Here is a 27,151-nt window from a genome sequence, read left to right as displayed (position 1 = left end):
CATTGGCCCATAGACTTCTTGAGTCAGGTAGAGGTCATCCACGCACGAGAGAAAGCTTTGCACCCGCTCAGATTTAGCTGAGTGATCTTCCCACAAGATGTCCGGGTAATTGAAGTCACCCATGACAACCAAGGTCCTGGAGCCTTATACTGTTCAACATGTTTGATGATGATTTGAATGCTGCAATCGAGCTTCTTGTGAATATGTGTAAATGACACAAAACTGAGAAGACTTGCAAACATACTGGAAATTAGGAGTACAATTGAGAAGGAGCTTGACGGATTGCAACACTGGGCTGGATCTAAGATGATGAAGTTCAGTGCTAACCCAGTGAAAGGTGCTGCACTTTGGGAAGAATAATCAGACTCAAATAAAAAATGGGTGACATCTCAGTGGATGGCGGCACTGTGAAGAAGGATATAGGAACTTTGGTGGATAACGGACTCAATATGGGTTTCCAGCGTGACACAGCCACACAAAAGCAAATGCGGTTGTGGGTTCCATCAGTAGGAGCATTAGGGATAAGACATGGGAGGTAAAAGTACCTCTGTGCTTGGCACTGGTTAGGCCTCATCTACAGCACTGTGTGAAGTTTTAGGGTCCATATTTTTTTTAAAAAGGACAAGGAGAAGCTGGAAGAGGTCCAGAGGAGAGTAATGCAAATAAAGAGGCAGGTCATGTGAAGAGAGGTTGAAAGAAGTTGGCATGTTCAGCTTGTGGCAAAGGTGATTAACAGGGAACATGGTAGCTGTCTTCAAATGTCTGAAGGGGTGCCATTAAGAAGAACAAGAGCACCTTTTCTTTCCTGCTGCAGAGAGCAAGATGCAAACCAATGGCTTGAAGTCATAGCAAAGAAGTTTTAGAGTCAATGTCGAGAACATCTTCTTCACTGTTAGAAGAGCGAGGTAGTGGACCAGTGTTTCTCAGTAATTTATGGACTCCCCATCATTGGAGGTTTTTAAAAATAAGTTGGATAAACATTGGTCAGGGATGATCTGGGAGTAGTTATGCCTGGAGTCCTCTGTAAGGAACAACAGTTAGACGCCTAGGAGTCCTGTTGCTATACAGGTCATGGCTTTCATTTTTTTTTGGCTTGTTTTATTTATTATTATTTATTTATGTATTTGCCTTTCTCAGAAGCATTGGCAATTAGCCGCAGTGAAGGCAGGGGATTTTGGCTGGGGTATGCTAGTGCTCCTACTGGGACTAAAATTTGGAGGTTAGTGACTAAGGGTCTTACCCCTCTGCTCAGGGTCAGACAAGTCACCACATTTGGGGGCAGGAAAGAATTTTACCCCCTGGTCATACTGGTTCAGGTTGTAAGTGGTTTTGCCTTCCTGTGGACTGGGGGGAATAGCCCTCTTCCTTGAATCTCCCAAGCATATTTTAACAACCTCTTCAGCATGAGGACATTGACTGCCATTGTCCCCCTGCTTCACCTGTGACTAAGTTAGGGTGCTACACCTTGTTGTTGTGTGACAGCATTGTTTGTGTTTAAGTAATAGGTTAAAAAAGGACTTTTATGGGATGGTTTGGATAGGGATGATCCTGTTTCTGGCAGGAGGTTGGACTGGATGACTTCCACAGGTGCCTTCCAGTCCTATTTTTCTCTGATTTCATTCTATTATTCTGTTTCTGCCTGGTTTATATGGTGATAAGCAATATTTGTTTCATGTGAGGGTATTTGGGAAGTAACTCATAAACAGCCAGGTCCTCTGCTGCCTGATAATGGGCATCAATGCAAAATGCAGGTGCATGAGGCATGCATAATCAGGACCAGAGTTTGTAAACTGCTTGCAAGAAAACAATGGGACGCTCATCAAAAATGATACATATTGTTGTTCACTCTTCTTGTTTTGTTTATGAAACGAGTCTTGAAACCCTTCTGGAGCCAAGTGTTGCTGGTTGATTGCATGCAAGAGAGAGAGGTTAAATGTATTCTTAATGGATGATTTTGCATTTGATGTGCAGTTTAAGATTCACTTTTAGATCAGCTGAATACAAGTCAAGTAGGAAAGAACAGCCTGTTGAAAATGCATTATCCATTAAGAAAGTCAAGTGTTGACTTGGCAGCTCAAATAAAAATAATGCAACATGCTGATTTAGCATTTAAGAATGGCCAGTTTGGGGTGAGGGGGTTCAGGTGTTGAGGTTGTTACAAAACTCCAAAATCAAATTGATGCAGGAAACAATAGTTGTTGCCCAGAGAAACTTCACATCCTGTTCATTTAACAAGGGAGACTCTATCATGTACATATCTTTTTTCAAAATCTCTTTTTTTCCTATAGTTCACATCCAGTTTTCAGCTGCTCCTGATTGCAAATCTGAATGGAGGGGAAAGTGCACTGTGAATCCTTTATTGAGTTATTTAGGGCTTTGTATAGCATTCAAAAAAGCAATACAAAAAATCAAACTAAAAAAATAATGTGTTCTCTTTAAAACGGCCTTCAGTCCAGCTTTTTCTTCTTTGCAATCGTGTAGGAAGCAGGTTGGCTCACTTTTTAAGGCAGCAGGTCAGAATAGGAGAAGTTTAACAAGGCTTATATGATTTTGACTAAGGGCCTTGTTACAGGGGAATTCAGGGTGGCTCCTGGAGTTTTAATGTCTGGATTATCCACACATTAACACCTCAGACTGCTTTTAAATCCTCCTTAGCCAGCTCAATGTGATGCCGCTCCAGGACAGGATTATCTCTGATCTGAGATACACAGTTTGCATTACATGAAGGTGTAGCCACTCTAGCCACCCCCCTGGCCTAGATCAGGCCCACTGCCCCACTTGCCCTCCCCAGCACCCTAAATCCCCATTGACTGTCCCTCCCCCCATTCCCCTGACCCCCACTTACCTATGGCTGCCCATGCTGTCCAGTCCAGAGGAGCAGGCAGGGAAGGGTTAACCTGTCTGCTGGCCACTGCTGGCTCAGTCCAGAGAGCAGCAGCTTGGCAGCAGTGGCAACTGGGGGTGATGTTACCAGATTTGCCCATCACTTTGGGGTGTGCTCCTGTATTAGGGATACGTTTCTAGGGTCTTTGTAATTCTATCAACGTGCTTGTGTTACTTGTGTTTGTATACGGAGCCGTGTCTCTCCCTTCTGCAAGCCCTCACCCCCAATGGAGCTATCTTGCAGGACTCGGTTTCAGTGGGGCTGGGTTCCTCCAGCCACCAAATCAGTCAAATACATACAAACACACACAGATTAACGCGACGCGTGACTCAGCCGGGTTGATCAGCATCGATAGGCTGACACCCTCATGTGCCAGGAATTGATTCGTTCATTAAGGTAACAATAAACTGCAGTCAGACACAAGCACGCAGGTGAACAGAAGACCTCTGAATCCGGCTGGGTGTCCAGCTGACACCCTCATGGGCCAGCCTTCAGTTCATCAGGGCATGTCTGAGCCAAACTGGGTCAACCAGTCTGTACATGCTGATCCCCTTATGTGGGAAACCTCGCTCAAGCTTAACTAATACAATTCAGGTTCAGAAATCTATGCCTAGAGAGAAAAGGAAGAGAGAGTGAGAGCTGGGATCTCACCGTTCCTGGGCACTCGGGCGATTTGTTGACAAGCACAGTTCTCAGCACGTTCCTGGAAGGTTAAACAGATGATGGGAAGAGACAATCTGTTTCTTCCAGCTTTTTGAGAACAACAGTGGATGGTATCAGAGAGATTTCTCCGTCTTGAAGCACACTGTTTGTGGCTTTTACAGCTTTTTATACCCTTAGTCCAGCTTCTTCAAAGCTTTCTTTTAATTGTGTAAATAATTATTGTTTCTATCGACAAGGGGTTACCTGGTTTGGAACATCTCAAGAAACTGATTAACAACCAGGAAAAACGTAAGGTTTTAAGAAGTAACCAGACACTTAGGAGCCAGCTTGAAATTCTTATGAATAGAAAATATACTGGTATGGGATACCAGACTGTTTCTTCTCAGATGGCTTAGCTATGCTTGCAGCATCAGGGTTTTGTATTTTTACCTGTTGTGAATAAGCCTCAGTTTAGCATGACTTCCAGATCTTACTTAAAGGGATTGATTACTTGGAGTGTTCATAAACTTTGTGGGGAGGACTTCCACCAGTCATCCCGGGAAAACTGTGACAGCATTTGTGGTCAGGGCTGGACGTTGTGATGAGCCGTTGTTCAAATGTTGCCCATACCTGCTCTGACTCGGTTTCTTGCCACACATTCCCTAACCTGGCAACTGAGTTTTAGTCAATCAAGTTTAAATAGGCCTCCCATAGTGGGACTGGGGAATGTATGGCCTGAGATGCCTATTAAATTTTTCTGCTGCTTAGTTCTGGTTACATGAAGTGTGTGTGTGCGTGTGTGTGTGGGGACTAGAAAAAGTCTGTTGTAAGTCCAGCAAGCCAGGTGCCAGACCTCCCTCAGGGACACAGAGCTGACAGGTAACAGTGGGCAAGTAGATTAACCCTTCCCTACTTGCTCTATACTAGAGCTCCCCATAGCAAAGGGGATACTTGGCAGGCCTTGTCTCAGTATTTACTATTTGAGCGATTGGGCTCAGAGGGTAGTGATCAATGGCTCCATGTCTTCCTAGACAAAGGCCTATCTGGGATGATGTATTTGAGGATGGTCCTGGTATGAACAGGCGCTTGGATGAGATGACCTGCTGAGGTCCTTTCCAACCCTAATTTTCTATTAAATTAGGCAGTTAAATTTTCAGGATGAAAAAACCGAGAGCCTTTGCCCCAGATTCTAGGGGTGAGTCAAACCCAAGCCAAATTTTGCTGATATCTTCTATCTTGACCATGAGAAACTAATAACGATGATCTCCCGAGGTCCCTTCCAGCCCTAATGTCTATGTCTATGAAATTGATGGGATTTCTTATACACAGAAAAAATGCATATACCTCACTAATTATTTAGTGATCCTGGGCTTTCATCACAGTCTATACTAGAGCTTCCCATAGCACAGGGGATACTTGGCAGGAAACAGGATATAGAGAATGTCATGGGTAGGAAGCGATGGTATTGTCTTAGGGTCTATGTACTTTGACAGGGTCGTCCCTCTGCTCCAGAAGGATGTGAGATAAGGGGTCCTCATCTAGAAATGCTCTTGAGTAACCCAGAACTAGGAACAGGAATTAATCACTGTCTGCATCCAGGGGGTTTAGAAGGATGTGGCATTCAGCGACAGCTCTCATTCCTCTGTTTCCCAGAATATACAATGCATTGCCCAAAATAAGATCGAATTCGGGGGGCAGGGCAGGGAATAACACAAATTTGATTGTTTTGTTCCACTTTTATTCTAGTGATTCCCATTATTTTTTGTTATGTAGCTTCACTGACTAGGACCTGTAATCATTTTTGACATTTTGGGGGGAAGAAAAAAACATATCTTAGATGCTAGAAAACATCTTAGGCCAGAAGACAGAAGCTTTAACTTATACATCTCTAAAGGAAACTGGTCGCATGTTGAGAGTCATTTATACGTTCTTGTCCTGACCTCTTTTGGCCACTTCAGGACTCTTGGAAGATGGGGAGCTGAAGGTCATTCTTGCTGTCACCTCTGCCCCCATACACAGATTTTCTACTTTGACCTTGTTTCCACTGGCTTCCTCATAGTGAGAATGAATCAAAGCCAGGAGCTGACAGACCTGAAGATAAAAGCAGAACATTTCCCTTGATATCTGTTCCCATATGTTTGAAACTGGGATTGCAAACAGCATTTGGAACATGCACCTTGGACAAGGAAATGAAAATGTCTGAACAGTAAGCCCTGAGAACAGGTCTTTTTCCTTGTGGCTGTTATGAAGCTCTCTGTTTTTTTGGTGACAGAGGGAGGATAAATAAGTGATCTTCATGGGTGAGATGCAGCTCAACAAATTTCACCATGGCTAAGCAATGGCAGCAAGATAGAGAAATTAGAGTGTCGCCACCGGGATGTGACTAGCTGTTCTCTGGCCGCTCTTCCCCGTGGGATTGGTGTTCCTGCCGGTGGCCAAGCGGACGTTCTCTGCCCGACTCCTTGACCCCATTCCCGCCTGCCACGACTTGATGTTACCATTGTTTGGGGTCAGTCGTCATGAGTGCCCGTGGCCCAGGGTCACTCTTGGGGCTCCGCCACCCCTACACCCCGGCCTCACGCCTCCTTACGGTGTCGCCAAGCTGTTAGTCATCTTGCTCTTAGATTAATACTGAATTGGAGTGCCGGCTTCCCTCCCTGCAACTGAGACTATGCCCACTACTGGTCTAATGTCCCCCCGGTCTCCCCTAGAACTCAGGGAAAAGACAAGCCTAACACAAAACATGAAAAGGCTCAACACGAACTGGGCATACCACCCCTTTAATTGCCCCCCCCCCCACGACTTACAGCAGCCCGGTCTGTTTTGTGCCTAGGCATTCAATCTTTGCCCGTTCCCCGGCACCTCACAGTCCAGCGGTGGTGTGTCCACCGGAGACCTCTCTCTGGGCTTCCCCATAAGCTCTCCTTCTCTGGCTGCCTTCATCGGGGATATCCTCTGTGGTACCACAGGGGCGATCCCGGGTCTCCCTAGCAGTCACCTCTGCAGCAATGCTCCCATGGCATCCCTGCCTCTTCTCACCCCCGTCCAGGGTGTTTCTCCCCTCGTGCTCCGCTGCTCTCGCCTGTCCGAGGGGCGAGGGCGTTGGAAGCAGCGTCTCCCCCTTCTCTCCTGCTTCCACGGCATGTGCCACCATTTTTATTCGTGCCAGCCGGCACTCCACGCTTGTGTCACCGGCTGGCCGCAGCTGAATAAACAAGCAGCTGACGAGCCGCATGGATTTCACCTCCTGTTCTCCATTCCCTGGCTCAGGAGTCGCCAGTTAGTACCTTTGCGTCCCGGGACATAGAGACTTGTCATGAAGGAGTTGCTTTAATGGTTTTGAGAGAACTTTGGGGACCATAATATTGTTACCAGGTCTTTAACACACACACACACACACACACACACACACACACACACACACACACACACACACACTGCCTTTTCTCTTCTGTTCAATAATTTCCACATCAAATTATTTAATACTTTCCTGCATAGTAGTGCAGATAAGAGAAGTTCTCATCAGAATCACAAGCATCGTCGGAGGGCTTAAGAGAGTCGCAAGATACCAGAGTTCGGCAGTTCGATTTCTTCTTCTTCTCATGTCTCTACACCACATTTGGCGGTTTTGTTACATGTGTTTATGCTCATTTATTGTACTTTGTGAGATCTTTCATTGTACGTGTGCCTTCAAACAGCTGACATTATAGCAGGTGTTGCATAGTCTGAGGCTCTGTGCCACGGTCACAGGTGGTTGAACCAATAGTATAGCCCCACTTCTTCTTTAGTTCCTTGGAGCTCTGGTACATAGGTAGTCGAAGCATCACCATTGGCGGTGTGTGAAATGGGACTGTGGCCACCGGACTAGGACCCTCACCCGTAGGTGGTTCACCTTCGGTAGGGGGAATGCCGCTGCTCACCTAAGATCACTACGAGTTCTGAGTAGATCTCTTACGGCCCAGTCCCCGCCTTAGTTCTCTCCCACCACGACTTGATGTTACGTGCAGTTAAGGTCGGTTCGTGGGTACTCCGCAGCCCGGGATCCCTCGGCGGTCACGTCACAGGGCTCCACCACCCCTGTACCCCGGCCTCACGCCACCTCTAGTGCTTTCCCTTCTGTCGTGGGTCAGAACTCTTGTTTGTGGGCTAATCGCTCCTCTTGGCCTGACCTGTCCTTGTCGGATTAGTCGTGGGCCAGTCTGCCCCGTCTTCTCCTTCCTATGTCCTGTTTGACCCGGCACTGGGTCGCAGCACAAGTTGAGCCCTTCTAAATTATCCTAGACCCTATCTTCATGAATGGGACACCTCAGCTTTTCCTGCTGGGGTACCCTTGTAACTGGGAAACAAACCTATAAACAACTTAAAGCCCAGCTCCTCAGCCCCTTACCAGCTGAGGCTCCTATTCGGACCTCCCCAGGTCCCCTTGGGCAACATCTGGCCCTCAATCTCTCTAGTGCACCCTATAGGTTTCTAAACATAGCCGGCTGGTGGCGACCTCCACCCGACTACACCCTCTCGGGGCTCTCCCTGGTCCTCACCTCCTCTTGCAAGGTTGTGTCCCCACACCACCGCCCCGGCACTCAACCTGTGGGTCTTGCAGATTCTGGTCCATAACTGGAAGGTCCCTCGCCGGCTGTTCTTCTGGCTTCTCTTTCCTCAGGGTCCGCCTCCAACCTCGCTGCCCGCTGTTGCTCGTCCGACGCCCTGTAGCCAACTGTTATTGCTGTTCTCTCCTCCAGCTGAATGGGTTGCTGCCCCTTCCTGGGGCTCTCTGCCCCTCTTTCTGGGGAAGTTGTTGTCTGCTCCACTACAGGGCTCTCTGCCCCCTCCCTGGGGACGCTGCCGCCTGCTCAAGTCTGGGGCTCTCCGCCCCTTCTGCTGCTGGATCCGGTCCCAGTTCCTCTGCCTCCCTCTTCCTTTCTTCCACGGCCGCTTTTATCCTCGCTGGCCGCCTGCTCCCAATGACGTCATCTTCCGGCCGCGTCTGTATAAACAAGCGGCAGACGCGCCGTGCAGGTTTCTCTGGCGTTGCCAGTAAGTCCTATTCTAGCTCCCCGGGACAGGGATATATTTGGTTCGTGTCACACTAGGTTGAAAATGCCCAGTTGTGGCTAGATCAGTGTGGTGGACACCAATGAGGACGCAGTTTATGACTAATATGCAATATTTATTCGGCTTTAATCTATAAAATATTGACAACGCAAGCAAATGATTTCCTATATAATAGTAATCTATGACAACACACAATAATCAAACAGTCAAAGATGAGGAGCGATGTCCTTTGGCTTACGAGGTTTGGGTCAAGGCGTCTTGCTTTCAAAACCATGAGTGGTTTTGGTGTGGCTGGCCAGGGCTCTAGTCTCAGACCTGGTCAACGGCTCATATTTCTTAAAAGGTCATTTAACAATCAAAACATAATCAATCAAAATAACTACAAACAGCTAAACGGGAAATTATGCCCATTGAGTCACGGGGTTCAGGTCAAGGCCCCTTGCTTTCAAGATCGTGGATGACCTTGGAACCACTAGCAACGACCCTAGACCCAGACTTGGTCAACAGCTCATGTCTCTTACAGGAAAGACAGACAAATACAAACATAAATGACTACAGTCTTACATGCATGCTTACCACTACAGCAAACGAAAGGAGAGGCTTCATGGCTGGGAACGTTAGTCTCTTCGCGGAGGCCTCAAGAATGACCCGAGGCAGCGCTCGGGGGGTGGGGGAACAACCCTGCGGGTGATCAGTTTGTGGGGCCGTTTGACGCTTGAAGTTACGGTTCGAACTTCCCCCGTCAGGGCCTCATGGCTCTACCCTTCTATACCCTTACTCTTTTTCACTTATTTTTACTGGCCAATTGTGTTACCTTCCTGCCAGCATTCTGTTCATTCGTCAGTAGCCCCTTCCTCACTGCAGTCCCCTCATTGTTTTCTGCTTAGCCAGTTATGTTGCAATTTCCTTCCTGCTTCACTTGCAGTTCAATGCAATTGACTTCCCTGCCTCGTGAGCATGATAGGAGTCACCCATCCAGAGGCTAGGAAACATTCTTGGATGCTTTTGGTGAGCCATGGAGGCTTTTGCATCCTCTTGCCCGCTTTGATCCGCATAGGGATTACCTCCCTTTGGGCTTGGAGGATCGTCTCCTTAAGGAGTGACCACTCTTCTTGGACACCCGGCTCCCTTCCCCTCTGGGACCTCAGTGCCTCCCTGACTATTCTCCTTAGCTCATTGCAATCCGCCCTCCTGAAGTCCAGGCCTGCTGCCTTGCTGCAGGCCTTTGCCACCTTGCGCTGGATGGTGAATCCCAGCAGGCGATGATCCCTGTCGCCCAGTTGGTTGAGCCCCCGCAACCACCTCACCAGGTCGTTACCCATGCCAGCACCAGGTCCAACAAGGCGTCTCCCCTGGTGGGGCTGTGCACCTCCTGGGTAGATGGAGGTCCTGCGTTTGGGCTAGGAACCTACGTGAGCGGTCAGACCTGGCTGACTGCTCTTCCCAGCAGATGTCTGGAGAGTTCAGGTCCCACATGATAACCACATCCTTTGACCTAACTACCTCCGTGAGCTCACTTAAGAATTCCTGGTCTAACTCTTTCCCTTGGTTGGGAGGTCTGTAGTAGACCCCCACCGTTAAGTCCCTTTCCCCTCAGCTGCCTTATATTCAGACCCAGAGCACTTCTGTGTGCCCCTCCTCTGACCCCGTGCTGCTCGTTGAGGATGTGTATTTCTCCTTGACATAAAGCTAACACTCCTGCCTTTCCTTCCATCCTTTGCTATCATTTCAGCTGTCAAAAAGCAAAGCAATGCAAAGGGGTTTTTATCAGAATTGAAATGAATTTTTGTTTAGTTCAGTGAAAAACTAAAATCAAAGAAGAGATTTCTGTTGGAGGAGAGTTTTATTTTATGAAGGGAGGGAAGATTTTGCAACTACTTCTGTTCTGTAAAACCCAGGATCACTAAATAATTAGTGAGGTACATACACATTATCTGTGTATAACTAATTGATGGGATTTCTTTCTCATGGTCAAGATAGAAGATATCAGCAAAATTTGGCTTGGGTTTGACTCACCCTTAGAATCTGGGACAAAGGATCTCGGTTTTTTCACCCTGAAAATTGAACTGCCTAATTTAATAGAAAATTAGAGTTGGAAGGGACCTCAGCAGGTCATCACATCCAAGCACCCGTTCATACCAGGACCATCCTCAAATACATCATCCCAGATAAGCCTTTGTCTAGGGAGACATGGAGCCATTGATTACTACCCTCTGAGCCCAATTGTTCAAATAGTAAATACTGAGACAAGACCAAAGTTGATTTAGGGGCAAACAATGGTCACTGGTGCTTGTATTTGGGCTCTGTTCCCTAGAATTGGTGCCTGCTTCCAAACCCCATAGAAAGGTCAACTGGAGAGGGTGCTGTGCTTCCAAGTAGGAGACTTATGTTTGATTTCTTTTTCAGCTACCAGTTTCCTTTTTGACCCAGGATAGCTGCCTTTGTTCTTATTGTCCCCTGCAAAGGTACTCTCAAATGTGAGGCACTGTAGCTGGGGATGGAGTCATTGCTTTGTGATTCCCTAGAGCTACTTAGCCACGTCTGCTTAGCGCTTTGAATGGGCTACTCTGCTTCTCATTTAGGACAATGTGCAGCCTGCTTGAGGGGGTAATAGCTGGGGATGGTATGTTTACCATGTAGACATGGCTTGTATACACCTTGTTTCTCATCTGTAAAGTGAGAAGTTTGCAATGGTACTATAAGAATGAGTAAACAACTGATTGTGAGGTTCCCAGGACTTCAGTGACGAGGGCTATGTAATGGCCTAGATAAATTGAAGCAATGCCTCCTGGGACTAATAACCTGTAACCAGCAGTCTGTTGTGGAGGCCTGGAAGTTGACAGACACTCTACATGTTCTTGCAGCCAGATTGTACCATCTGTTTGTTCAGGATACTGTAAACAAATGCCTTCTCACTGCGATGTTGTCTCTGTATTGACGCCAGTTGCTTCCAAGTGTATGCTAATACTATTATGCTGAAAGCCTAATGACTGCGAGCATGCATCAGCCCTGCGTACTGATACCAGATGTCCACGGCAGTTTGTCAATATCACTTATTGTTAGCAGGTGAATACTTCTGTTGTGATGGACACTCAAATAATTCATCCTTTGCAAGTATCGAACAATGGACAAATAACATGATACCATTTCTCTTTTGTTCTCCGGGTCTACTATTCGCTCAAGCCTTGAGGCGAGACCTTATAATAGATTAGTTGAACTCTGTGGGTCAAATTATCAAAGAAACTTAGTGCCTCCACCCATCACTTTCCAAGAGACACTTACTCATAGAGCATTCAGACTGGCTCCTAAAGGCATTTCCTTCATCCTTTAGGAGTGTAGCTTGTAGCCGTGTTGGTCTAAGGACATAAGCAGACAAGGTTCTTCGGGTAAATCTGATATGTTTTATTATACCAACTCAAATCTTTTCAACAATTAGAGTTGGCATAATAAAAGATGTGGGGTTTACCCAATGAACCGTGTCTGTCTTTACTTCATCCTGACATTTTCTTCAAATCTCATGTGTGCCTACACTTTCCTTTCTAAATCAGACGTTATCTGTGGGCCCGCTTCAAGAGTCCCATCTCTCACCTGTACTTAGAAAAGTAATGAGATGTGAATGAAAGAGTCCTCGGTGCCTGTCATCACACCTGAGGAGACAGGCCTGTTAAGGACCTAATGATTTTTTTTTTCCCTCCTTCATTTCCTGTATTTAAATAGAAAGTATTGACACCTGTGGATAAGCTTCTCAAGAGGCTTCTGGCTGTTAAGTCTTTGCTTTGTTGTGACTTAAGGTAAACCTTGATGGAATGGAAAAAAGAAACTAGAGCTTAAAAATTAATCTGTCTGATACCAAAACTCTCTGCGGAAAGAGACTCTCCAGTTAAATATTATAACGAGAACTTAATTAAAGTTACTGACATAGTAGTTTAAGCTATATTAATATATTTCATTGGCATTCTGATTTTCATGTGGGTTTTTATTCTTTACATGTGTTAATATAAGTTCCAGACTGTGTTACCATATAAGAATATGAGGGGAATTAATCATAGGATCATCAAAAACGAGGGTAGAAGGGACCTCAGGAGGTCACATCTAGTCCAACCCCCTGCTCCAAGCAGGACCAGCCCCAACTACATCATCTCAGCAAAGGCTTTGTCTATCTGCATATTAAAAACCCACCAAGGATGGAGATTGCACTGCCTCTCTGGGTAACCCATTCCAGTGCTTTACTACCCTCCTCATGGGATTAGTTTTTCCTAATATCTAACATGTGCTGGTGCTTGTGGTACCTATGCTCAGGGTGCTTGGTAACTAAAGAGCAAGTGACAGAGATCAGGGGAAAAGGCAGTGGGGATAAGGCAAGGGCAAAGAACCAGGGGTTTGCAGGCAGAGGGGAGCTCAGGATGGCTGGAGCCACAGGAGCATGGGACAGGTGTTGAAGGTGGTGGTGAGCCAGAACCAGGAGAGGGAGAAATGAGACAGAAGTTAGAGGGGCGAGGAGCAGAGACTGGCGCAGGGCTGGAGCCGTAGTAAAGCAAAACCCAACTCAGGGCCCCAAATAACAGTTTTATTAAATGAACACTATACTGTACAAGCTTGGTTCCCACACACACTCACACAAGCACTCGCACACACACTCACACAATGGCAGCAGGAGGTAGAGACTCAGTGGAAGGGCTGGAGTCCAGGTAGAGAAGAGAAATAGAGTCGGAGTCCTTGGTTGAAGAGAGGATGTGGGTGATAGCTACCTACCCAGGCTGGGAGGGGGTCCTCGAAGGGCTGTCGGGGTCTTTCTCCAGCACATGTGTCCAGAGGGGGGTCACTGGCAGGTCCTCTGGGTTGACAAGCAGTGTGACGTGGAGCGGGTCTGGTGCAGGTGAAGATGGCATCCCAAGGAGTCAGTCTTCACTACCCCTTTTTATGGGGCAGACTACCTCTGATCTCCTATGCGGAGAGCATGCTCAGGTGAGGTCATCCCTGTTTCAGAGGGCTCCAGATGTTCATACTGAGCACATACAGCCATGGCACCATAGTGAGTCGCCTCATCTTTTGTTTCTTAAATGCGGAGGGTGGTTCCAATGAATGGGTCATTGGTCCAGGTATCATGATGGTGGGTTGATTTAGTAGGGGGTCCTGCTATCATTGTGTCTCATCCATTCACTCTTTTGCTTCAGGCATTCAAGGAAAACCATTTTACATGGGAGAGGTCACAGACTTGAATGTGAGTCATAATTGCAGCATACTTACACAACAGGGCATGGGCACAAGATGGGAACAAGATAGGAACCTGATACACAAAATTGATACTTGACATCACTCATGCCAACCTACAGGCCTAAATCATACAATGTTAATATGAAACAATAAAAATCAATGCACAAACGATAGGAATACAATATGATACAATATAAAAGAGTAAAAATCAATCCAAACATAACAGAACACTATTTACAATATAAAAAGGGCTTATTACAGTAATAGCATACGAGAATTAACTTACCTAGTACTACTTGTAATCACTCATAGGGGATAGAGAGGGCAGAGAGAAAGTCAGAAATGGTTAGGGGGAAGGGAGGGAATGCATTTTTAAATAATAAAAAAGAAAAACTGGGGGGTTTTGCTACATATTCATCTATCTCAGTCATGCACCTGGTCAAATAAAAGATATTCCCCACAAAAATCCTTTCCTCGAGGGAATTAAGTATGTTCCCAGTAATGTGGTTCAGGCCATGTGCCCTTAAGGTTTTGGCATTCAATGGTTAGAAGATGATGTCTTATTTGTTGCTCTTTACTGAATAGATTGAAAGGGATAGATGGAGCTTGTGTTCAGCCTCTCAAATAGTTTAGGGGAATAATAACTTGAGAGAGTCAAAGCACTTTCCTCCTGGAGGACAGTGTAAGCAGAAAGGGATTAATCTTTCAGGCCAAATTTGGAGTGATTATTGAATCTAAGTCCCTAAACATTTTTTGCTGGTGCTGACCAGGGTTTAATAGAATCCCTTTTTGTGATCTAGGCACTGAGGTTCTTCCTATGTGCCCTTGAGGTAGATTAGGATCTGCCTCTAATTATGTACAGAAATATAGACATTTATGTTCTCCTGCTCTTGGAGCACTCTTGTAACAGTAAGAAAGGTTATATGACCATCCCCAGTAGTAAACAGGACAGTTTTATTTCTTTTCAAATGTCTTCTTATAATTAACAGTCCAGAATTCCCCCTCTCTCCTGTTTGTTAGTTTTTTTGTGGCATATCTATTTTGCTCCCAGCCAGGTCATGAGGCGCTACAGGGATTTTGGTACAGGGCTAAAGGTTCTGGGGGCACAGGTGGTGTTTTCTTTGATCCTCCCAGTCTCGGGCTATGGGCTGAGGAGGGAGAGGAGGATCCAGGTAGTCAACCAAAGACTTCACTGCTGGTGTCATCGGGAAGGCTTTGGTTTCCATGACCACAGCCCGCTCTTTGGCAAGAGAGGCAGCGAGCTGCTGGGAAGAGATGGCCTCCACCTCTCTCCCCTGGGGAGGAGGCTCTTCTCAGCCGGACTGGCTGACCTGCTCTGCTGGGGGATGGGGGGACTACTGCCACTGCTGGTCCGCTGAGCAGCCCTTACAAAGCCAGCAGGTCAAGGCACTTAAGGGAGCGCACCCTTGCCTCAGCCCTGGAACAAAATGTAGGCAAGGCAAGGACCCCCAAGAGGACACTTGCGTGCCTGTACACAAATGCCAGGAGCTTGGAGAATAAATAGGAGGAATGTGTTCTGCTGTTCAATGCAAATAACTATGATGTCATTGGGATAATGGAGACCTGGGGGGACTCCACCCATGACTGGACCATGGGTATAGATGGCTATACCCTGTACAGGCGGGATCGAGTGGACAAAAGGGGCAGGGGCATAGCTCTCTATGTCAAGGAAAGCTACACGTCCCTGTAAGCCAACATCGGCACCCATGATGGAGGACTTGAGACCCTCTGAGTTAAAATCCATGGGGAACACAGTACAGGGGATACTATGGTGGGAGTCTACTACAGATCCGCTACCTAGGGTCAAGACCTTGACGAGAAGTTCACCAGAGAATTGGCTGAGGCTGCATGATCCCATTGTATGGTTGTCATAGGAGACTTCAGTTACCCAGACATCTTGCGGGAGGAGTGCTTGGCCAAATCTGAGCGGTTGCAAAGCTTTCTCTCATGTGTGGATGACCTCTATATGATGCAGGAAGTCGACAGGCTGACAAGAGGTAAAGCGCTGCTTGACCTCATACTGGCAACCGGGGATGACCTAATCAGCAACCTAACGATCAAAGGGAAGCTGAGTGACAGTGACCATGAGCTGATCACCTTTACCATCTGCCATAAGGCTGACAAGTCAATCAATAATACAGAAGCCCTTGACTTCAGGAAATCTGATTTTGACAAGCTAAGGAGGCTTGTCAGAGAGGCCCTAAAAGGCTACAACCCAATGGAGAGGGGAGTTCAGGATGCGTGGTTGCTCCTCAGGGGAGCAATCCTGGATGCGCAAGCAAAGTCCATCCCATCTTGGAGGAAAGCAGCAAAAAGGGCACAACATCCCCCTTGGCTCTCCAGGGAACTGGCAGACCTCCTACGTCTTAAAAGGAAGACCTACAAAGGATGGAGGACTGGAACTGCCACCAAGGAGGAGTACTCTACTCTAGTCCGGACAAAACATTGCAAAGAACAAACCAGGAAAGCCAAGGCTGCAACTGAACTCCAGCTAGCTACAAATATTAAGGACATCAAAAAGTCCTTTTTTAGATATGTGGGGAGCCGGAGGAAAAGCAAGGGCAACATTGGACCCCTGCTGAACCAGATGGGACAACTGACAACTGATGCCCAGGAAAAAGCAAAATTGCTAAATGGGTACTTTGCATCAGTTTTTCCACCAGTCCCATGGGATGGCCCTGCCCACTGTGGGTCATGGAGGCCCGGGTGAGGGAGATTCCTTGCCCTCCATCGAAGCTGACCTCGTGAAGGAACACCTTGACAGACTGGATACCTACAAGTCAGCTGGCCTTTATGGGTTACACACAAGAGTACTCAGGGAGCTGGCGAGCATCATAGCTCAGCCCCTGGCATGGATCTTTGAGAGTTCCTGGCGCTCTGGTGAAGTGTCCGATGATTGGAAGAGGGCCAATGTGGTGCCTATCTTCAAGAAAGGGAGGAAAGTACAACAAACTACACGTCCATCAGCCTGACCTCTATCCTGGGGAAAGTCTTGGAAAAAGATTATCAAGGAGGCCATCCTTAACAGACTAGCTGAAGGCAGTATCCTGAGGGATACCCAGCATGGGTTTGTTGGGGGCAGGTCTTGCTTGACCAATCTCATTTTCTTTTATGACCAGGTGACCTATCACCTGGACAAAGGGGAAGAGATCGACATCATATACCTCAACTTTAAAAAAGCCTTTGATCTGGTATCCCGTGATCACCTCTTGGTTAAACTGGCTAACTGTGGCCTTGACGTCACCATGAACCACTGGCTGGGGAATTGGCTCTGTGGTAGGACCCAGAGGGTAGTGATCAGTGGGAGCCAATTGTCTTAATGTGCTGTGACCAGTGGGCTCCCTCAAGGCTCTGTGCTGGGGCCTACACTGTTTAACATCTTCATCAATGATGTGGACATTGGTGTCAGAAGCAGACTGGTCAAGTTCGTTGATGACACCAAAGTCTGGGGTAAAGCATCCACACCTGAGGACAGGAGGGTGTTCCAGGTGGATCTGGACAGGCTCAGCAAATGGGAGGATGAGAACCTGATGATGTTCAACACCGAAAAATGCAAGGTTCTCCACCATGGGAGGAAAAACCTGCACCATGCTTATAGGCTCGGTAGTGCTATACTGGTTAGCTGCACAGATGAAAGGGACTTGGGGGTCAGGATTGACCACAAGGTGAACACAAGCCTTCAATGTGATGCTGTGGCTAGTAAAGTGAGCAAATTGCTGGCTTGCATCCATAGATGCTTCTCAAGCAAATCCCGGGACATCATTCTCCCCTTGTACTCGGCCTTGGTGAGGCCGCAGCTGGAGTACTGTGTCCAGTTTTGGGCTCCACAATTCAAAAAGGATGTGGAGAAACTTGAGAGAGTGCAGAGGAGAGCCCACGTGTATGATCAGAGGTCAGGAAAACAGGCCTTACAACGACAGGCTGAGAGCAATGCGGCTATTCAGCCTGGAAAAGCTCAGGCTCAGGGATGATCTGGTGGCCACCTATAAGCTAATCAGGGGTGCTCATCAGGATCTGGGGAAACGACTGTTCACCATAGCACCCCAAGGTATGACAAGATTGAACGATCACAAACTCTGCCATGACCAATTCAGGCTGGACGTAAGGAAGAACTTCTTCACTGGCCGAGCCCCCAAGGTTTGAAATAGACTGCCGACGGAGGTGGTTCAAGCACCGGCTTTGAACGCCTTCAAGACACATTTGGATGTTTATCTTGCTAGGATCCAATGATCCCTGCCGACTTCCTGCCCCTGGGGCGGGGGGCTGGACTTGATGATCCTCCGGGGTCTCTTCCAGCCTAAATGTCTATGAAATCTATGAAATCTATTTTCAGATACATACAACAAGCAAAGATTTTTGTCGGTGATATCTTTTATTGGACCAACTGCAAACCTGGGATAGACTTGGATGAGTTTTCAGCTATAATACATCATTCTTGAGGTCTGAGTTGGGGGAAAAAAGGGCACAGTGAAAGATTAAAAAAAACTTTTGGAGTTGCAGAGGCAATAAACAGGGGAAAAGTCTTCTTTCAAAGAATGGAAGACAAATCCTAATAAGAAAAATAAAAAGAGCACAAACTCATACAAATCAAATATAAAGCCATAATATGACAAGCTAAGAAAGAGAATTTTGACCTTTAATGTCTCTAGCAAAGTTTCTCCTCAGATCCTAAGTACATTAGAAGCTGAAGACCTGTCAGGTAGTCAGTTTGGCCTTTGAGTGGTCAGGGTATAAAAGGGGCACTAACGGATGACAGGGTCATTGCCAAGAGACTAAATGCATTTTTTGCAGCCGTCTTCATGGTGTAGGATTTTAGGGAGATTTCCTTACCACATGCACTCCCCTCTAGGGGCAATTCAGGGGAAATGACACAAGCTGAGGTTTTGGTAGATGAGGTTGAAGAGGTAGTTGATACACTTAATTGATAATTGATAATTGATAAAGAGGTAGCCATATTGATTCCTCCCTAGGAAGTTGTGTTCATCTATAGGCTGAACAGTTCAATGTACGTAAGTGTAAAGTGATGCACCTGGGCAAAAATAACCTAAACTGCACCTATACTATGATGTTCTCTACATTAGATGTTGCCATACAGGAAAGAGACCATTGCAAGCAGTTTGCTAAGCCAGCACCTCAGTGCTCAGCAGCTGCCAAAAATGCAACGAATGTGTTAGGAATTATTAAGAAGGGAATTTTAAACAAAACCAAAAGTATAATTTTGCCCCTTCATAAACCCATGGTGCATTCACACCTTGAGTCCTGTGCACAGTTTTGGTCGCCACACCTCAAAAAGGGTGTAGAAGAACTAGAGAAGGTTCAGAGAAGGACAACAAGGCCGATTAGTGATATGGAGGGTCTTCCATATGAAGAGACCAGGTCTATTAAGTTTAGAAGAGAGATGCTTGCAGGGTACATGATAAAGATTTACAAAATACTAAATGGTGAAGAAAAAGTAAATACGGATTTATTACTTACTGTCTCTCTCATGGAAAGAGCTAGGGATCACACAAGGAAACTAGTTAATTTTAGAACTAATAAAAGGCAGGGTTTGTTTGTTTTTTTTCACATAGCAAGTAATTAAAGTGTGCAACTCATTCCCACAAGACGTTGTGGAAGCTGACAGTGTAGCCAGATTCAAAAAGGGATTGCACATTTTTTGGGAAAAGGTTGATCAGTAGCTATTGAGCGTCAGTTACAGGTACAGCCGCTGATTCTGGAGGCTACAACCCTAAAAGTGAGAGAGGAACAGTGGAAAAAACATTGTTTTTTTCTCCCTTTCAGCATCCCCTCTCTAAGACCACTGTGCGACACAAAATACTGGACAAGATGGACCCATGGTCTGACCCAGTCAGTGGCAGTTATGTTCTTAAATGTTTGCAAGGCTTCAGAGCTGCGGAGAAGAGAGAAATTCTCAGGGGTGGCAGACAAGTAAATGACAGAAGAAAAGTTTGTTCAATTAGTGGAGAATCAAGAGGGAAAGCAGGTCATTATCATCTGGAGGGCGAAGAGAGAGAATCTGGAGTCATGTAGATTTGTAGTATGCCATGACATCGATAGTGTTTAGTCCTTGGTTATTAGTGTTAGGCTAGGTAATGAACTTTTATTTCCAGGCTTGCCTTTTGAAGGTGTGTTTTTGGGGGTTTTTTTTGTAAATTTCCCTTGGGTAGGATGCAACGTGATGATTGTGAGGTCAGAAAGTCGTGTTTGTTCGGAGAACCCGGTTCTCCTACACGTGTCTCTGTGTTTCTGTCTTTACTCTTTTTCCTGTGATCATTCTGGTGTGCCGTTTTGGCCTGGATTCACCCATATAGTCATGAAGGCTTTTGATGTACTATATTGGGGTGGGCAGAATGCGGCCCATGGGCCAGATGTGGCCCACCAGGCCATTCTATCTGGTTCGTGGGGCACCTAAAAAATTTAGAAAATTAATATTTAGCTGCCCCTGGCTGCCTGTCATGCAGCCTTTGATGGCTTGCCAAAGCTCAATAAGCAGCCCTTCACCTGATATAATTGCCCACCCCTGTGCTATATGAAGCATATCACATTTTTGGTATGGGTGTGTGTAGGATCCATGGCTTCTGATCGGCTCATATAGAGAACATTGATTGTGATAGCTGTGTTGTGCTTTTCCTTAGACCTGAAGCAGGATGAATTACATTCAAAGCTCATTTAATCTGTCCTAGCCATGCAGTTGGTCCAATAAAAAAATATCATCCACAACCTTCCTTGCTCCTCACTTATTTCCTGGATCCTAATGGCTACATCACTACAGCATGACCTATTTCTGGATATACACATTTCAACTGAGGGGGGAAAATATTTAAAACTATTTACAGTGCAACTGGCACCTTTTTGGATCTGTTTAAGACAGTTGTGCCAGCAGAGGAACAGAAGATATCCACGAGCAGGAGGCTTTGATCTTCCAGCTGGCTGAACCATTCAGATCTAATGTAGTGCACTGAAATAAAAAAGCAGTTCCATAGCTTCCTAATGAATGAATGAGGAGGCAGACTTTTACTATCATAGTCTTAATCCCTAGCTTGGTACACTTCATATCAATACTTGAGTCTTCAAAATGTCCTGCTTATATTTTTAGCAATAGTAGATAGTAGTATGTTTGATATAGTAATTAGAAATGTGGTTGAGACTCCAGGATGAAGTCTATATTTCAAAAAAGTTGTTCACATTTCCTCTGGCATATTGCAAAACTTGTTTATGCTATCTTAGGGTCAGAAAAAGTGGTTTATTCAAGATGCTTTTGTGTTTAAAAGGATGATTTGATCAGTGTGGAAAATGCAATCATTAAAGGATAGAACTGAATGCGAAAACCTGCAAGCTTTTCAGTAAGTCTCTTAGGAAAGAACTGAATAAAAAAGATAAGTCCTTGATTTATCTATTGTGTTTTCAAGACAATACCCTAGAAAACTGAAAGGACCAAATCTTCAGCTGGCTCTGTTGACTTCACTGGAGCAACATATAGTTACCTAGTTCAGCCCACTGCATTAGTAACACAATGGTTTCCACTGTGAATAGAAATGGAAGATTTTTCCTCAGTAGAGAGAGTTCTGAGTTAGTAAAAAGTGTCATTTTTTAAATCTTTTTTTCCCTCTATTTCATTACCTTGATTAAAAACTTACAATGTTTTTGCCGCCTTTACTAAGAATTGACCAGGTTTCACTATCCTCCTTTGTCACAGTAACAGTGTGTATATGGGATTGTGTGTTCTGTGATAAAATTTCAGGGGAAATTTAAACAATGTAGTAAAGGGAAGTTTTCAGCATATGTTTGTCATGTTCTGGGTTGAATTGTGTACTTTTTATGATCAGAGCAAAGTTTGCAAAGTTCTGTTGGATAAAAAAGTGGATTTTCTTTTCACTCTTTTGTGAAAGCATTGAAGAAAATTAAGTCTACCTATCCATCCCTTTCCATAGGACATTATTGTGTGTCTCCAAATGGAAATGCTGTCAGACTATAAAAGAGGAAAATAATGTAAGATAATGAAGTCAAATATTCATTTAAGGTCACTCTTGCATGGAATAACTAACACCTCCCTGGTGCCATCATGCTGGATATGGCTGGCAAATTATAGTCAAAGAGAGAGTTACCAAGAGCACAGAGCTAGCTATTTAAACTCACTTTGATGCAGCTAAATGTGGGGAGGCTTGCAAGAGTTGCCCAACATTACCAGATATAAACACATTCACTGCATAGTTAATCCCACTAATTCAATACAAAGCATGCAAGTCTCCAGGAGATTTATGCAAAAGAACAGCTGAAGTGTGTGATTAATGTTGGCAATGGAAAGAGATGTTGCAGTCTATTGAGTAAGGTTAATCTAGTCAAGGTTCTAGGGAAATATTTCTCCTTTGATGTGATGAAGCTTAAAATGCCAATATAGAGAGTATTATAATACATCTATATATATGCGTTTTTTTTAAAGATAAGGTATAGGATATTGAACAGAAACCCAAATTACTTGTTAACTTTTGCCTTGTATTTTACAATTTTAGCTGTGCTGTAGGCTAAGCTTCCATTTTGTTGTAATTATATTATAATTACAGTTTTCTTTATTATGCCCCATATTCACAGAATGTATCTTTTCATGTACAGAGTACAGTGGGTTGTGGATGGTGACAACATGCTTGCTCACTTACAGAGAGAAATTTGGGGGTTGTCCATAGGAATACAGTGCTTTGGGATAAAGGATATTTCCAAATGTTCTTTCCAGTCGACACTGCTGTAATTCCATTCAGTGGCATCATGCTCACTTTGAGAAGTGCCAGATCACCTTCACTATTGTAGTCAGGTCAATGGCACTCGGTTACCTTCTCTTGTGATCAGGGATACTGGTTTTCTCTGATTTAAAAAAAAAAAAAATCCCCAATTTTTGGTTTTAAAAAAGTAACCCCAAATCAACCTTTTTGTCATTAAAATGAAACACCACTGTATATATATCTTTACATTAGTGGTGTTTCGTTTAAATCATGGCAAAATGTAGATGACCTTTATTTTAACCAAAAATTGGGGAGTTTTTAAATCAGAGAAAACCAGGATCCCTGCTTATGATGCACTACACATTGTCATCTAGATGGGGTGGCAGCATTTGAGTCAAGCTGTCCTGGTCCTCCTTGTGCACAGTGGTGCTGTTTAGTTGGTTATGGGCAGAACTTGATACGTGTTTGTTGTTGTATCCCAATAATATTTGGCTTGGCTATTACTAGTATTACCAGAAATTATAATATTCTATAATCCCATCGCTCAAAAAACTCTACAGTTTAAATTAGTATTATGTCTCGATGTAGTTATTTCCCATAACTGAAATGCAGCCCTGTGTGCTGTGGGCTATCACATTTATCTGGGTGTATAATGAAAATACACAGACTCTTACTATAGGATTAAAGAAAAAAAATACTATATCCATTTAAGACTATTAAGAGAATGCAGGGAGACGACAGGTTGGGCGAGACGCTGGAGTGAACGAGGCTTTCTTAGCAGCTTCCCTTCTTCCCTTTTCATCATAGTGCCTTCTTCCTGGCTGGCTCTTCTTCTTGGAATAGTCTCCCACGAGGGTGCAGAGTGCTACCTTTCCCCTACTCAAATTGCTTTTTAAACTGCGCTTCATATGAGAAGCATTTCATAGCAATCCACCAAAAAAAAAAGCAATTATGAGAAATGGATAAATGTACTACTATAATTTGATCAGCTGTGCATTTTAGGGGCCCGTATTGAAGCTTCTGCTTAATATAGTACCTTCTGCTGCTCCTGCCGTCTGTGGCAAAATTCCCTTTTAACCAGAGGGGCTTGCGAAGTCCTGTGGGAGTTACTCCATTGACTTAATTGACCTTTGCATCTGTGCCCTGGCTTTGAACGCTTGGCTCGTGGGGAAAGAACAAAACAATGGTACTTGCACAGGAAATCCCTCAGGAGTTGATAAACCGTCTTGCATGAGATTTAGCTTTGTCTGTTCCTGGAAGGTTCACACCTCTGATCTACTAGTAGCATCCAATACATATAAATTATTACAATTCCACATAATTTGGTAGATATGCAAACTTTTCAACATTTGTTTTTGACTCAGCATTCAAAAAAAGTCGAATTTTCAAATAGTTTTCTTGTGGAATAGAAATGCTTGGTGGGGGAGTGGAAGGAGGGAAGGAACTAATTTGGAAGTGCCAAATTCCTGGTGTGGATATTTTCAATCTAAGTGAAGCATTTTAAGACCTCTGACATCAAAATGCTTTCTTTTATCTTATTTAAAGCTTTGTCTTTAGCCAGGTCAATATTAAACTATTGATTCTTTTGTCATATGGGAACTGTAGGTCTGGCCTCCATGTGAATTAAAACTTTCACAATGCAATTGGGATTAAACTGACAGAGTTATGGGACTCTGAGTTATGTCAGTCATGTTGAGGTATAATCCAGGCAAGGAATAATATAGCCATATCCCCCCCCGCTAAAGCGGTGGATTTACAAGGAATAAGGTCAATTCAATACAGTTAAACAAGCCAATTCAAGTAGAACTAACGCCAAACAAAACATATTACTTCAGATTTTTCCTGGTGGACGTTCTGACATTTTTTTGGCAGAATTAAAATTTCCCTGGAAAATATTTTAACTGTATTTAAAAATAAACAAATAAAGCCGAGATGTTTCTATTGGAAAAGCACTGTGATGGAGAATCCTCAAACAACTGTACTAAACCAAGTTTAATATATGTTTTTGATCATAAGGATAATAGATAATGAACTAAAATGGATGACTGTCCAAGACCAAACCCAATCATCTGAGACTAATTAGATTGTTACCAGTACTGTTGCTCATGTTTGGAAGGCCACTACCAAAAGGTGGTACACATATAGTCTAATGGGGCAGATCAAATGCATGTCACCTTCTTGCTTGAGCAGATTATGCAATTAATAATAGGCAAGGGTGGAGAGCATGCTACAGGATCCTTTCCCCACGTTGCTGCTCCGTATCTTGTGCTTCTGTGCAGAAACTGTCACTACTTGGGATACAAACGGAGAGAGAACTGAATCAGGCACTGCGTTACTGAAACAATCTGCCCCGTATCTCAATAAATAACAATAAATAAATGTAATTCCTAGCAATGGATCCAGGGCTCATTACCAAGTGCTGGCGAGATTCATTTTAATTGAATTGGCTTTTGGAGGTTTGCATCATATTTTTCCCCCCTCTCTTTTTATATTTGCAAGTGGAGGGAGAGTCTCATCTTCCTTCATGCAGTATGGGATAGATCATTTTAATTTAGGTCAGGTGGGTGGCAGATTGGCTTAGGGGTCACACCCAGAGAGTGGTGGTGGACGGGTCAGTATTAACGTGGAAAGGTGTGGGCAGTGGGGTCCCCCAGGGCTTGGTCCTTGCACCAGTGCTATTCGAGGTCTTCTGACCCTAGTGCTCTTTCCTGCCCAGGGCAGGAGTCAGACTCGATGACCTACTGAGGTCCCTTCTGACCCTAACATCTATGAATCTATTAATTTCAACAGCCCTCGTTCTTCCCCCTGCCCCAACAGAAAAACAGGTAAAATGCCAGGCCACATGCTGTGTTTACTCCTTGAAGGACAAACACTTTGCAGAAGAATAAAATAGAAGTGATTAGTAAACTGCAGAAATAAAAGGTTAGCAGAGAAGGATGCATGTCTTCCTGATGATGTGCTTGGCTTTACATGAGGGTTCAACCAGGATGTAGGCAGCTGGGGCTGTGGATAGACCTCTGAAGGGCAGCTAGGCTGGGGTACAGGTTACCGGGGTGTTAGGTCAGGATCTGGATCAGTGGAGCGGAGATTGTAGAGACATAGTTGGGGGTATAAGACATGGTCAGGAAACAGGAGAATTGGAGAGCTGGGTGCTGAGTTCCAGCAAGATCCAAGAGCAGGGTCAGGGGAAGCCAAAGCTGAGTCAGGAGCCAGGACAAACAGAGAGCAGCGAATGCAAGGCTTGCTGGAGCAGACTGAGGCTCTTGTCAAGATGTACCTGCAGCCTGAGGCGTGAAAGTGTGCTGGAAAGATTCGACTGAAACTCTCAGCTAATCCAGTTGCAGAGAAGTGAGATTGGAGTCAGGGGTGCAAGCTCAAGAGCTCAGCCCAGCAAGGCCCTCATACATTAGACGTCTTCTAATAATCATCTCACATGTGAAGGGGGAGACTTGTTTCCAGTCCAAACAAAAAACCCAGCTGGTGCCAAAGTGCCTTAGACTGCAGTCAGACCCCTATCATGATTGGCTCTGTATGTGCAATTTGTGAGAGCATTAGTGTACCCCAAAGGGCTTGTATCCTAAATAACGGAAAACAATAAGGGAGGCACTGAGGGCCCAGAAGGTAGGGGAGATGGGAGTCCACAAGGGATGATTGTATCTTCAGGCGGCGATCCTCTAGGCTCAGAGGATAAAGTCCCTGAGAGAAGCAAGGGGGGTAAGAGTGCTCAGAAACCCGCTTGGCTCAGCCAGGGCATTCAGCAATGCCTGAGGATTAAAAGGGGGGCGTACAACCAGTGGAAGGGAGGAGCTATCACCAAGGAGCAGTACTCCCCCTCAGCCCGGGAGAGTAAGAGGGCTATTAGGAAGGCCAAGGCAGAGATGGTACTCAGGCTAGCGTCCAGGATTAAGGACAACAAAAAGTCCTTTTTCAAGTACATTGGGAGAAAGAAGAGGGCACCATGCAATGTCGGGCCCTTGCAAGATGCAAATGGTAATCTTGTGGCTACACCAGACAAGAAAGCTGATATTTTTAACAGTTTATTTGCCTCTGTTTTCTTGAACAGGGGCCAGGACATCCCACCTACCAGAGGGAGGGACAATCTTGGGGATAGCTCTGTCAGGCCTTCAGTCAGAGCAGATGTAACTAGGGACCTTCTGGAAGGGCTGGGCATTTTTAAATCTGCAGGTCCAGATGCCCTCCACCCAAGGGTGTTGAGGGAGGTGGCAGGGGTCATCGCGGAGCCCTTGGCCCGGCTGTATGAGCATTCGTGGTCATCTGGCCAGGTGCCGAAGGATTGGAAACTGGCTAATGTGGTCCCAATTTTCAAGAAAGGGAGGAAGGAGGACCCAAATAACTATAGGCCCGTAAGCCTCACCTCAGTGCTTGGGATGATCTTGGAGAGAATCATCAAGGAGCACATCTGTGGGGGGCAGCAGGGGAGATCATGCTCAGGGGCAACCAGCATGGGTTCATCAAAGGCAGGTCCTGCCTGACCAACCTGGCTGCCTTTTATGACCAAGTGACTAAATCCTTGGATGATGGTGTCGCCGTGGACGTAGTCTTTCTAGACTTTAAGAAGGCCTTCGACACTGTCTCTCACCCCATCCTCATCAATAAATTAAGC

The 27,151-nt window shown here is 45.2% G+C and overlaps 1 protein-coding gene and 1 long non-coding RNA gene across 2 annotated transcripts in view; both read left to right on the top strand.

Moving 5' to 3' along the window:
- CNTNAP5 (contactin associated protein like 5) overlaps positions 1 to 27,151 on the top strand; it is a 442,467-nt gene that overhangs the window by 175,695 nt on the left and 239,621 nt on the right. The gene's annotated exons all lie outside the window — the stretch shown is intronic.
- Positions 1,995 to 19,179, top strand: LOC109323108. The gene is made up of 3 exons (XR_002104545.1): positions 1,995 to 2,004; positions 14,958 to 14,964; positions 19,083 to 19,179. It is a non-coding gene; the product is annotated as an uncharacterized LOC109323108 (long non-coding RNA).

Source organism: Crocodylus porosus, unplaced genomic scaffold (assembly GCF_001723895.1).
Source record: "Crocodylus porosus isolate Cpor-Errol unplaced genomic scaffold, CroPor_comp1, whole genome shotgun sequence".
Classification (NCBI taxonomy): domain Eukaryota; kingdom Metazoa; phylum Chordata; order Crocodylia; family Crocodylidae; genus Crocodylus; species Crocodylus porosus.
The sequence above is the reverse complement of the archived record's forward strand: the minus strand, read 5'-3'. Positions and strand labels throughout refer to the sequence as shown.